Consider the following 11,549-nt stretch of genomic DNA (forward strand, 5'->3'; position numbering starts at 1 on the left):
TGTTTTTTCTGCATTTGTATTGGTCGACTGCCTGAACCGCATTAACTATAAACCATTTTTTTATTGTACATGATGGGAATTGCTTAAGCATATATTTTCCCGTCATCCATCTCACCTACTGAAATGAAAAACAAAGCCTAATTCAAGATCGCCAAGTTTTTGAGTCCACCGTCTCGACAACAACGATGCATATTTAACTTATGCTCGATATGCCACGGCTCTTTACAATCGAAAAAAAAGGAATAAGAAATAAAAAAAAATACTGCGTCGGCCGGGAATCGAACCCGGGTCAACTGCTTGGAAGGCAGCTATGCTAACCACTATACCACCGACGCCCGCATCTCCAGCGCTTTTCCAGGCGCATCATAGCGGTTGCCGAGGCGGTTGTGTGATCTGGAGTAGGTCAGTGGCCGGGCGAGTAAGAACCGGCTCTGCCAGTAGTCCAGCCCTTATAGTCTTTGAGCGGAACTTGAGCCAGCCGTCAGAGTGTCTAACAACTGGTAGATGTGAAGTGTCATCACCTGAAAATGGATGAATCCTTCAATGACTCGACAAATAAGTGTGCTTAATAAGTTTTCTGCTTACTATATTTACTTGCACTCGCCCATCTGCTCGCCGACAAGCCTAACCGAGCATAGCAGTGACAAGGAGTTCGCCGGCCAAAGTCGAAAGCAATAAGCAAAAGAAGTGGTGCTTTTTGCTTTTGAAAAAAAATATAAGATATAAATGTAATCGTATTTCGCATGCGCTAACAATGGCAAGTGTATAGCACCGCCAGCCTCGAGACGACATTTCGCGGGAGATGCTGCCTCTGAGCAAACCGTTAATGAGTTAGAATTGCCAGTAGCGTTTCATTTATGCTAGATGCGGCATGTAAATTTGCAGAAGAAAAGTGAGGGAGCTTGTCGCATTATCGCCCTAAACCGAATCAAAGGATTCTATGTAGAGAAAGTGTGCGGCGATCATGAGTTGCGGTTCTGAAATTTATGGTTTCGTGCTGGCGGGCAGAGCGCCGTGCACGTGACATTGTAGGCCGCACTAGTAGCGGTCATATTAGAAGAACCGGTTATTTCTAATAATGAACAAAGTGACGTAATTTCTTTTTCTTCTCCGCCACTGCACGACCCTAATAAAACATTACGTGTAAAGACGAAAAATTGGTTCAATAAACTAAAAATACTCATTCGGTGTTGCTATTTGCATCTAAGAATTCACTTATTCAGATTCAAAGGTAACGGAAACGATTCAGGCGTACTTAGTTTGGTTTTATGGGGTTTAACGTCCCAAAGCGACTAAGCCTACGAGAGACGCCGTAGTGGAGGGCTACGGAGATTTCGACCACCTGGGGTTCTTTAACATGCACTGACATCGCACAGCACACGGGCCTCGAATTTCTCCTCCAAAGAAATTCAACCGCCGCGGCCGGGATCGAACCCGCGTCTTTTGGGTAATTTCTTTTTTTCTCCGCCACTGCACGACCCTAATAAAACATTACGTGTAAAGAGGAAAAATTGCTTCAATAAACTAAAAATACTGATTCGGCGTTGCTATTTGCATCTAAGAATTCACTGATTCAGATTCGAGGGTAACGGAAACGATTCAGGCGTACTTAGTGGCGAGGGAGCTATAGTCAGGTACGACACACGAAAATAGAGGCAAAAACCACTCAAAATACACCTCTCTACCCAAGAAAAAAGCCTCGACCGAATGCGTGATGTCGCAGCTAATCCCTTTTCACGAAGGCAGCTTCCAGCCATCTAGGATTTCAAGCAAAAGGAATAACCCCCCCATCTACGAACCAGTCACCAACGTTGGCTTAAGGGGCTCCTTTGAGGGGTATCCGTGGTAGCGTTTATCAGTTTTACCTGATTATGACCTATGTATCAGGACGTATTACTGCAGCGTCTTGGAGTTAAACATGAAGAGACTTCATTTTTGGGTGAAACTTGAACGTGATTACTGCACACATGGATATCGAGATGCGCATCATTGCTCATTAGGGAATGCTGTACATTTGAATGGCTCCGGGAAGTGAATTAGTCCATTAAAATCCGTAAAAATACTGTTTGCAATGTGTTAATGACCTCATGAAGGGCACCGAGGAATGTGGTGAAACATCGCCGCATCGATAAATTCTGCTTGACGCTGAACTCATACTAGTACCCATCTACGGCCTGTTTCTGTGCCTGCAATAGAACTGTGCTCCTCCTACCTTTGAGTATCTCTCTTCCAAGGGACGAACAGTGTTTAGTGGAAGCTGGATGAACAAATGAACTGAGCTGAATAGTTAGAGGTTATCTTCGCTTGGCCCTGGAATCCATCCATCCGAAGGTAGATCTTACAGTCCATGCTCTCGTTTTCCTTTCCCAGCTCTTTAATTCGGTTTGAAGAGTAACAATGTCGCGCAAGGCTGGAGTGCCCCACAATGGGGAGAGTGCCCCCCCCCCCCCCCCCGATGGGGAGACGAACCACTTGCCATAATAAAATACAAATATATCATAATCAAAGGAAGACATAATTAAATGTGTTCTTTTGTTTTATTTGTACCGTATCCCCCTTTGTGAACGCAATTGGCCACGAGGAAGCATTTCTTACAATTAGTGGATGTATAGTTTATCGCATTACGCGGAAGTGTGTGTTCAGTATGCTGCCGAAAGAAAGCGGTTGCAGGGCTTTTCTTTCAAATAATAAGAAACTGTTTTGCAAAAATATGCACGAAAGGAAGCAGTTCAAATAAGTATGTCTGCTTTCAGTGCCCTTGTAGCCAGATTACAAAATGTTCGTCGCCGTATCAGCGGTTCTTGCAGAAAAGAAGCGATTTTAAAAACACGAACCAATTCCAAATGCAAAACTGCTAATAGGACAGCAAGTCATGAATACGAAAAAAAATACATGCTTCAGCCTGGAATTCAACCCCGGCAATCTGTAATCTGCAGAAGCATGCAAAAGAAGGTATTAAGCATGCAAAGATATTACGCATACAAGTAAAGAGAAAAATAGGTAGTCATTATGTCACACATGACGAAAGTCAACAGCCACCGAAAGCAAGCAGCACAAAGGAAGTGTTATTTTTTAATTTGTACATTTAATCAGTGGGAGATTAATAAAACCAGAAAAAAAACAACCACATGTCGCTGGTGGGATCCGAATGCGCGAGCTCCGAATAGTTATGCTAACCACTATCCCGCCTGCGATTTATTTTTATTGTCAACGAAATCATACAATATATACACAAAAACCGCCAGCCTACCTGAGACTGGCGTCGAAAGACTGGAAATTTGCTTAATCCCGCAGTGGTGGCTCAGTGGTTACGGCGCTCTGCAGCTCACCCGAAAGACGCGGGTTCGATCCCGGCCGCTGCGGCCGAAATTAGATGGAGGCCAAATTCTAGAGGTCCGTGTACTGTGCGATGTCAGTGTACGTTGAAGAACCGCAGGTGGTCGAAATTTCCGGAGCCCTCCACTACGGCGTCCCTCATAGCCTCAGTCGCTTTGGGACGTTAAACCCCAATAAACCAATAAGGCAAAACCAAAAATTTGCTTAATGCCTTTAAGGTTCCTTTTACGGGAGCGAGTCAGGTGCCGGATACTGAAGTTTGATTGTTTGAGTATAGTTTTAAAATACTCTCCATGCGTCAAGATCGCCGTTATGAGCCGCCTTCCTGCTCATCCTTATACATCCCAGTACCAAGGTCATGACAAGATCGCGAGGAACACCGTCCTCGTTTTCATTTGTGAGGCATCTAATGGCCTGGAGATAAGGCCGACAATCCTTCGTAAGAGCCATTTACAGGGAATCCTTGAAAAAAGAAAACCCTATCCAAACAGCCAAGGAAAGCATGCTCAGTACCTTTCTACATACAAAACACTGGTTCCACACGTCACAAATTATTCCTTCTCTTGCAGCCATGTTTTCATGTTCAACATTCCTTGACAAAAATTTTGAATATTGAAATATTGTAAGATATTGATAGGTGAGTATTGAAGGTGATGGTCCATTCTTCCGATATGTAGCAAAAGCTTTCTTTTAGAGTATTTCCATTGCTCTCATTGCGAACTTAAGGCTTCCATAAAAAACCAGCGGGAAGCGCTTTTGAAGACAGCAAGACGTTAATAGCAAAAAAAAAAAATTCAATCCTCCCGACGGGAGATCTGCATATATATTGATTGTTGTAGTGTAACCTTACAATACCTGAAAAAAAAAACTGCGTTCTTAAACTGGTATCCGTTCAAAAATTCTTGTGTCGAGAATTGTTAGGTATATACTGGCAAAGTGCTGTTGAGAAAATGAAAAATAAAGGTCTAGGCGGCAGAATAATTAATTATTATCTTGACCGTCATAAAAAAACGCATTGTCCTAGACCTTCACGGCACATGGTTAAGCACAACGGTGAAGATCTTTGCAGAAGTTTTACTGAGTCACTCAAGTTAGATAATCACAATAAAGGTGCGCATGCAGAAAATAACAGGACTGCACAAATTCTTTCACACCCGCGAACAGATCCTTGAATAACAGCGACGCCAGACAGACAGTGGAATTCGCGTTGCAGCTTTCTCGCTGCGCGCTTTCAAACTATCAGCTGATTGGTTTTTGGTTTTTGATGAAAATAAATGCGGAATTTACTATTAAAAGTGTAAGCACAACATGCGACCTTCGTCTTCATCTGTACATATCCATCATCATCGCTCAAAGCACAACATGCGATCTTCGTCTTCATCTGTACATATCCATCATCATCGATCATCTTCTTCTTCGAAGGGTTGGTCGCCATACTTGCGGGTGCCATTAAAGCTCGCTCCATCCTGCGCTCTGTCTCCTGTCTCACAAGTGGTGGAGGTGCTCGCGAGCCTCCCATTTTTGCTGGTCTTCGTGGGGACGATGTCGAGGACTGGCTCGACCAATATAACCAGGTCAGTGCCTATAATCGTTGGGACTCAGCGATGAAACTTGTAAACGTGTCGTTCTACCTCACTGCCGTGGCCAAGACTTGGTTCGTCAACCACAAAGATGCCATCCCGGACTGGGCTCACTTCTCGGCACAGATACGACAAATCTTTGGCACATCTGGTGCAAGCCCCGCTGTCTACAAAAAAAAGCTAGATACGCGCGTTCAGCTACCCGGTGAGTCCTACACATCCTACATTGAAGACGTGCTTGCCCTGTGTCGACGTGTCAACAGCGCTATGTCAGAGAACGATCGGGTACGTCATGTTCTGAAAGGGCTTGGGTCATTTGCCTTCAACACGCTTGCTGCTCAGAATCCAACGTCAGTCCAAGACATCCGAACAACTTGCCATCGTCTTGACGACCTTCAGTCGCTTCGATTAAAAGACACCTGGGACACCCCAGTTTCACCCGACGTGGACTTACGCTCCCTCATTCGCTCCATTATCCGGGAGGAACTGCACGGCTCCACCTTACCGCCAGTTGATTCCCACCCGCCTCCAGCCCCGTCGTCCTCGCCTTTGCGTGATCTCATCAAAGACGAGCTCGCTTCGGTCACTCGCCCCTTGGCTGCGGAACCACCTGTACCGCGTTTTGTGCCTACCTATGCCCAGGTTGCTGCGACGCCTCCTGCTGCTGTTTACCCGTCGCATCCACAGCCCGTCCAGCAAACTCCGGTCTCTGTGTCCCCGAGCCCCGCTATGTGTCCTGTTTGGAGTCCGCCTGCACGTCGGCCGGTGTGTCACTACTGCGGAATTCGAGGGCATGTTGCCCGTGTGTGCCGTCGGCGTCAACGCGACGAGCGCGAGTGGTACCCAGACTTTCGCAACGGAGCTACGTACTCGTCGCCTGCTTACCGTCCGGCGTTTGCCTCCAGTCCTCCTCGTCGCCCATCGTACGCGGACTTCTCCCAAGACGCTCCGCACTCGTCGTACGCTTACCGCCCACCGTTTGCTGACCATACCAATTATCGTCCCTCCTATCCCTCTACCTCTCCGGACCGCTCCTCGACCGACAGGCCGTCGCGCCGCCGCTCCCCATCGCCTTTCCGCCGCTCGTCGTCGCCTCTACGTCCACCATCCTCCCAGACAACTGGCCACACGGAAAACTAAATTGTGCAGTTTCCGGAGGTAAAACTGCACCACACGCCGCCCTCTCAATTCCTCCTGCACAGCCATCGAACATGTTAACCGTTGACATTGAAGGCACTGTAGTAGAAGCATTGATCGATACGGGCGCCGCCATTTCTGTAATTAGTTCTGATTTATGTTCTAGTCTTCGCAAGGTGCGCACCCCTTACAGTGGTCCTTCTCTCCGTGCTGCCAATGATGAATCAATGCGTCCTTCCGGATTGTGTACGGCACGAGTCACTATCGACGGCATCCTGCACTACATAGTATTTGCTGTGCTTCCCTCCTGTGCTTATCCCCTCATCCTCGGCTGGGACTTCCTCCACTCTGCGCAAGCTGTAATTACCTGCTGTCCCCCTACTCTACAGGCTTCTGAATCCGACCTTTCTGCCGTTTCTGTCCTGCCTTCTCATCATCTGGTTACCACCGCTGATCATGTACTTTACCCCGGCTGCGAAGATGTCCTCTCTGTTGCTTCTGCCCACGTCAACGCTGGGGACGTTTTCGTCACACCAAGCCCCCGTCTTCTCTCAAGGGGCATCTTTCTCGTCGCGTCCCTGCTCCGCTTCACCAATGGGTCTTCACTACTGACTGCCTTCAACACTACGCCGGAACCCATTCTTCTGCGTCAAGGCACAGCCATCGCTTCTGTGGATACCACTCAACCTGTGGCCGTTCTTTCCTCTGCCCCATCAAGCTTCGCTCTTTCGACCCCTGCCTCTGCCTCTGCATCTATTTCAGCTGCTATCAGCCCCGGTCTCACCCCGACTCAAAAAGCTGAATTGCTTGCCGTCTTGACCAAGCATGCCGCTTCCTTCGATACCCAGGCAACAACCTTGAGCCAAACCAACGCAGCTAAGCATCGCATCTACACAGATGGTTCGGGCATCATTCGCCGTCGCCCGTATCGTGTGTCTTCTAGTGAGCGCAAGGTTATTCAAGATAACGTAGCCGACATGCTCAAGCGCCGCATCATACGCCCTTCTTCGAGTCCTTGGTCTTCGCCTGTTGTGCTGGTTCAAAAGAAGGATGGCTCAGTACGCTTTTGTGTTGACTATCGCGCCCTTAACAAGATCACTAGAAAAGATGTTTATCCGCTGCCTCGGATTGATGACGCCCTCGACTGTCTCCAAGGTGCACAATTTTTCTCTAGTCTCGACCTAAGATCCGGATACTGGCAAATACCTATGCATGAGGCCGACAAGGAAAAAACTGCTTTCGCCACTCCCGACGGATTATACGAATTCAACGTTATGCCGTTCGGCCTATGCAATGCTCCGGCCACGTTCGAGCGCATGATCGACACCGTTCTCCGAGGCCTGAAGTGGAAAACGTGCCTATGCTACCTCGACGACATAGTCATTTTTTCTTCGACTTTTTCTGAACACCTTGTTCGTCTCGATGAAGTATTAAGCGCACTTTCTGAGGCCGGCCTTCAGTTAAACACCAAGAAATGTTGCTTTGCTTCCACTTCTATCAAGGTACTCGGTCACGTCGTTAGCCAGAAGGGTGTCAAGCCTGATCCCGACAAAGTGGCTGCAGTTTTGCATTTTCCTCGCCCATCGCGCGTCAAAGACCTGCGCAGTTTTCTGGGGCTAGCGTCATACTTCCGGCGCTTCATACGCAACTTTGCCTCTATTGCGGCCCCTTTGCATAAGCTCCTCTGCGCTGACCAGCCGTTTGTTTGGTCTGAGGCCTGTGAGGTCGCTTTTACTACCTTAAAGAAGGCTCTCACATCTGATCCGATACTAGCACATTTCGACGACAATGCTCCAACGATTTTACACACGGACGCCAGTGGACACGGCATTGGTGCAGTTCTTCTGCAGCGGCAGCACTCTTCGTGCGAGCAAGTCATCGCCTACGCCAGTCGTACACTGACTGCAGCGGAGCAGAACTACACGATAACTGAGCAAGAGTGCCTCGCTGTTGTCTGGGCCATTCAGAAATTTCGCCCTTATTTGTACGGCCGCCAGTTCACAGTTGTCACTGACCATCATGCCCTGTGCTGGTTGTCCTCGCAGAAAAACTTGTCCGGCCGCCTCGGCCGCTGGATTCTCCGTCTCCAGGAATATGACTTTACCGTCACCTATAAATCGGGCAAGAAACACCAGGACGCCGATGCGCTATCTCGTTGTCCCCTCGCCCAAACCCAACCTCCGCATCCGCAACCCGTGTCCTCCGCATCCTCAAACTGCCAAACTACCCCTTCGACGGCTATTTCAACCTTGACCGCCGCACCCATTGACTTGATGCCAGCTCCCAGTCTTGGCGATCTCGCCTCAGCGCAGCGGGCCGACCCTTACTGCCGGACTCTTATCGACCGTCTGAGCGGTGCTACGCGGCCACCGAATGCCCGCCTACGTCGCCAACTTAATTCTTTCAAGCTAGTCGACAACATCCTTCTTTGGCACAATTACAGCCCCTTCGGTGACTCATGGGTGCCTGTCGTACCCCTTTCTCTTCGCCGAGAAGTTTTGCAGGCCTTTCATGATGATCCCCCGGCTGGCCACTTAGGCTTTCAGAAAACTTATGACCGCATCAAGCGCCGTTTCTTTTGGCCTGGCCTCTCAACCGCTGTTGGAAAATATATTGCGTCTTGCATCTCTTGCCAACGTCGTAAACGGAGCACGTCTGCCCCTGCGGGCCTTCTACAGCCTCTCCCCTGTCCTTTCTCCCCTTTTGAAGTCGTTGGGATTGACCTCTACGGTCCCTTACCATTAACACCAACGGGCAACCGTTGGATCGTCACTGCCATCGACCATTTAACTAGATACGCTGAAACGGCCCCTGTTCCTTCCGGCTCTGCTTCAGAGATCGCCCACTTCTTCCTGAACGCCATCCTTCTGCGCCATGGAGCTCCTCGTGTCCTTATTAGTGACCGCGGCAAATCCTTCCTCTCCAGCATCCTTGCCGAAGTTCTTCACGCCTCCAGAACCGTGCACAAAACCTCTTCAGCTTATCACCCTCAGACCAATGGGCTCACAGAGCGCTTTCATCGCACGCTGTCCGATATGCTAGCCACCTACATCCAGCCCGACCACACCAACTGGGACACCATGCTTCCCTTCGTTACCTTTGCATACAATAGTGCCGTGCAAAGAACCACCAACTTCTCCCCGTTCTTCCTTGTGTATGGACGTCAACCTACCTTCACCCTCGAAGCGTCTTTCTTCTCCGCCCCCTCAACCTCTTCCAGACTCTCTCACGAACAGTTTACTTCTCGTCTTAACTACTGCCGTGCCATTGCCCGCCTGAATACCGACGCCTCCCAAGCCTCCCGGAAAAACACCTATGATCTCTCCCACCGTGCCATATTTTTTCACCCTGGTGATGAGGTACTGCTGTGGACTCCAGTGCGTACCCCGGGATTGTGTGAAAAATTTTTGAGCCGTTATATTGGTCCGTATACTGTACTCGAACAAACGTCCCCGGTGAACTATCGCGTTGCCCCTGTTCATCCTGTTAATGATCGTCGTTGCCGAGGTGCCGAGATTGTTCATGTTTCACGCCTCAAACCCTTTGCCCGTCGCCCTACTGTGCTCTAATCTGCGCCCGGGCCGGTCGCTTTCGTACGCGAGGGGAGAAAGTGTAAGCACAACATGCGACCTTCGTCTTCATCTGTACATATCCATCATCATCGCTCAAAGCACAACATGCGATCTTCGTCTTCATCTGTACATATCCATCATCATCGATCATCTTCTTCTTCGAAGGGTTGGTCGCCATACTTGCGGGTGCCATTAAAGCTCGCTCCATCCTGCGCTCTGTCTCCTGTCTCACAATATTAATAATAATTTGCGTCTCTCATAGCCTTAGTCGCTTTGGGACGTTAAACCCCATAAACCAATAATTTGTTTAATTTTTCTCTTTGCAAGGAAACGAGCAGCCGCGAAAAAGCTGCTTCGGATAGCAGCTTCACGAAACGACTGCCAAGCGTAAGATAAATGAACTCATTGAATTTCTGCATCAATTACATAACATTGAACGAAATTTGAGTTAAAGCACAAAAAACAAAGTACATCATGTAAAAACACTAATGAAGACATGGACAAAATGTTCATAAAAACATTTGACGAAATTGTTCTCGGAAACAACTGTAAAATCTTTCCGACTATTGCCTGAGTGCTGATTGAGTAAAACAGGAAGCCTGTGGCGAAGCATCTGCTCGCCATAGTTTGTGCGACAGCCAGTAATATGCCAACGTTCTGGATTTCGGACATTGTGTGTATTAGCGCTTTGTTGAAGCGCCGCTAATACTGTTAGCGTGTCGTCTTTTTTGGTGATGCCTTGTCTATACAGCAGGGAAAGCCTGTAGTTATACAGAGATGTCATTTTAACGATTTTTCAGTTGCTCAAATATTAGCCCTGTGTGCGCTGCGAAAGAAGCTTAAGAAGTTAATCTGATGGCTCTTTTTTGTAGCAGTAATATCGTGGTGATATTTTCTGCAGTTGTGGTTGCTCACACTAGTGAGCGATAGTTTAAAATAGAGAAAAATAGGGATTGCATAGGAGAATACTAATTGAGAGAAGAAATACTGAAAGATGTCGGTGCATGGAACATATAGTTCGTGAGAGCTTTGTGACTAAGTATTCTACATGTGCATTCCATGATATATTCTCTGAAAAACAGAGGCCAAACGTTTTGACACATTTCTTAACTTCTATTTGACTGTCACTGAGTACGAGTGGGGTAACTAGAATAATTTGTTTTGGCAGTAGAAGAGTACGGTTTTCGTTTTATTTACATAAAGTTTTAAACTGTTTTTACATGCCCATTGATCAAGTTTGCCCAGCGTCGTGTTGGCACCGCTCGATAGATCAATACCTGAGTGACCAGAGAAAAACAGACTGGTATCATCAGCGTAAGTAATTTATTTCGCAGATGGATATATGGTGACATAATCGTTAATATAAAGAATAAAAACAAGGGGCCTAAAAGGCTTCCTTGTGGAACTCTTGAGATGACAGGCTGCACTGCAGAGGTAAAACCATTTATTTCGACATACTGTGTTCTGCAGGATAAGTACGAAGATATAAGGGAGCAGGCTGTGCCACGTATACCATAGCGGTCTAGTCTATTGAGTACCGTTCTGCTATTAATGCTGTCGAAAGTTTTCGAGAAATCTAAAATTAACACCTAGAACAAGTTTCTTTTCGTCAAAATTCCATAAAGATATACTCTTTTTGCCCGATAAGGGCAAGCTTAATCGATTTGTTTTTTTTTCTAAATTTAAACTGAGCGGGGTTTAAAATGACGGTCGATGAAGGATGTAAGACGTGTGGACACCAGAACGATGGGCACCATAGCCGTACCTTAAGGTTAGAATAAAGGAGGGGGCTGGAATGTGACTGTTGTTTCTAAATCAAAACACGACTTGAAAAAAAGTAAAAAAAAAAACTTGCGTCGGCCGGGAATCGAACCCGGGTCAACTGCTTGGAAGGCAGCTATGCTAACCACTATACCACCGACGC

At 47.5% G+C, this 11,549-nt stretch overlaps 2 non-coding genes across 2 annotated transcripts; both read right to left on the reverse strand.

The window, feature by feature from the left end:
- Nucleotides 1-263: 263 nt before the first annotated feature.
- Nucleotides 264-335, reverse strand: TRNAG-UCC (transfer RNA glycine (anticodon UCC)). The gene has a single exon. It is a non-coding gene; the product is annotated as a tRNA-Gly (tRNA).
- Nucleotides 336-11,477: 11,142 nt separating this feature from the next.
- On the reverse strand, nt 11,478-11,549 carry TRNAG-UCC (transfer RNA glycine (anticodon UCC)). Its single transcript has one exon. It is a non-coding gene; the product is annotated as a tRNA-Gly (tRNA).

This window comes from Amblyomma mixtum, chromosome 9 (assembly GCF_055824585.1).
Source record: "Amblyomma mixtum isolate Tamu chromosome 9, ASM5582458v1, whole genome shotgun sequence".
In the NCBI taxonomy this organism is placed as follows: Eukaryota; Metazoa; Arthropoda; class Arachnida; order Ixodida; family Ixodidae; genus Amblyomma; species Amblyomma mixtum.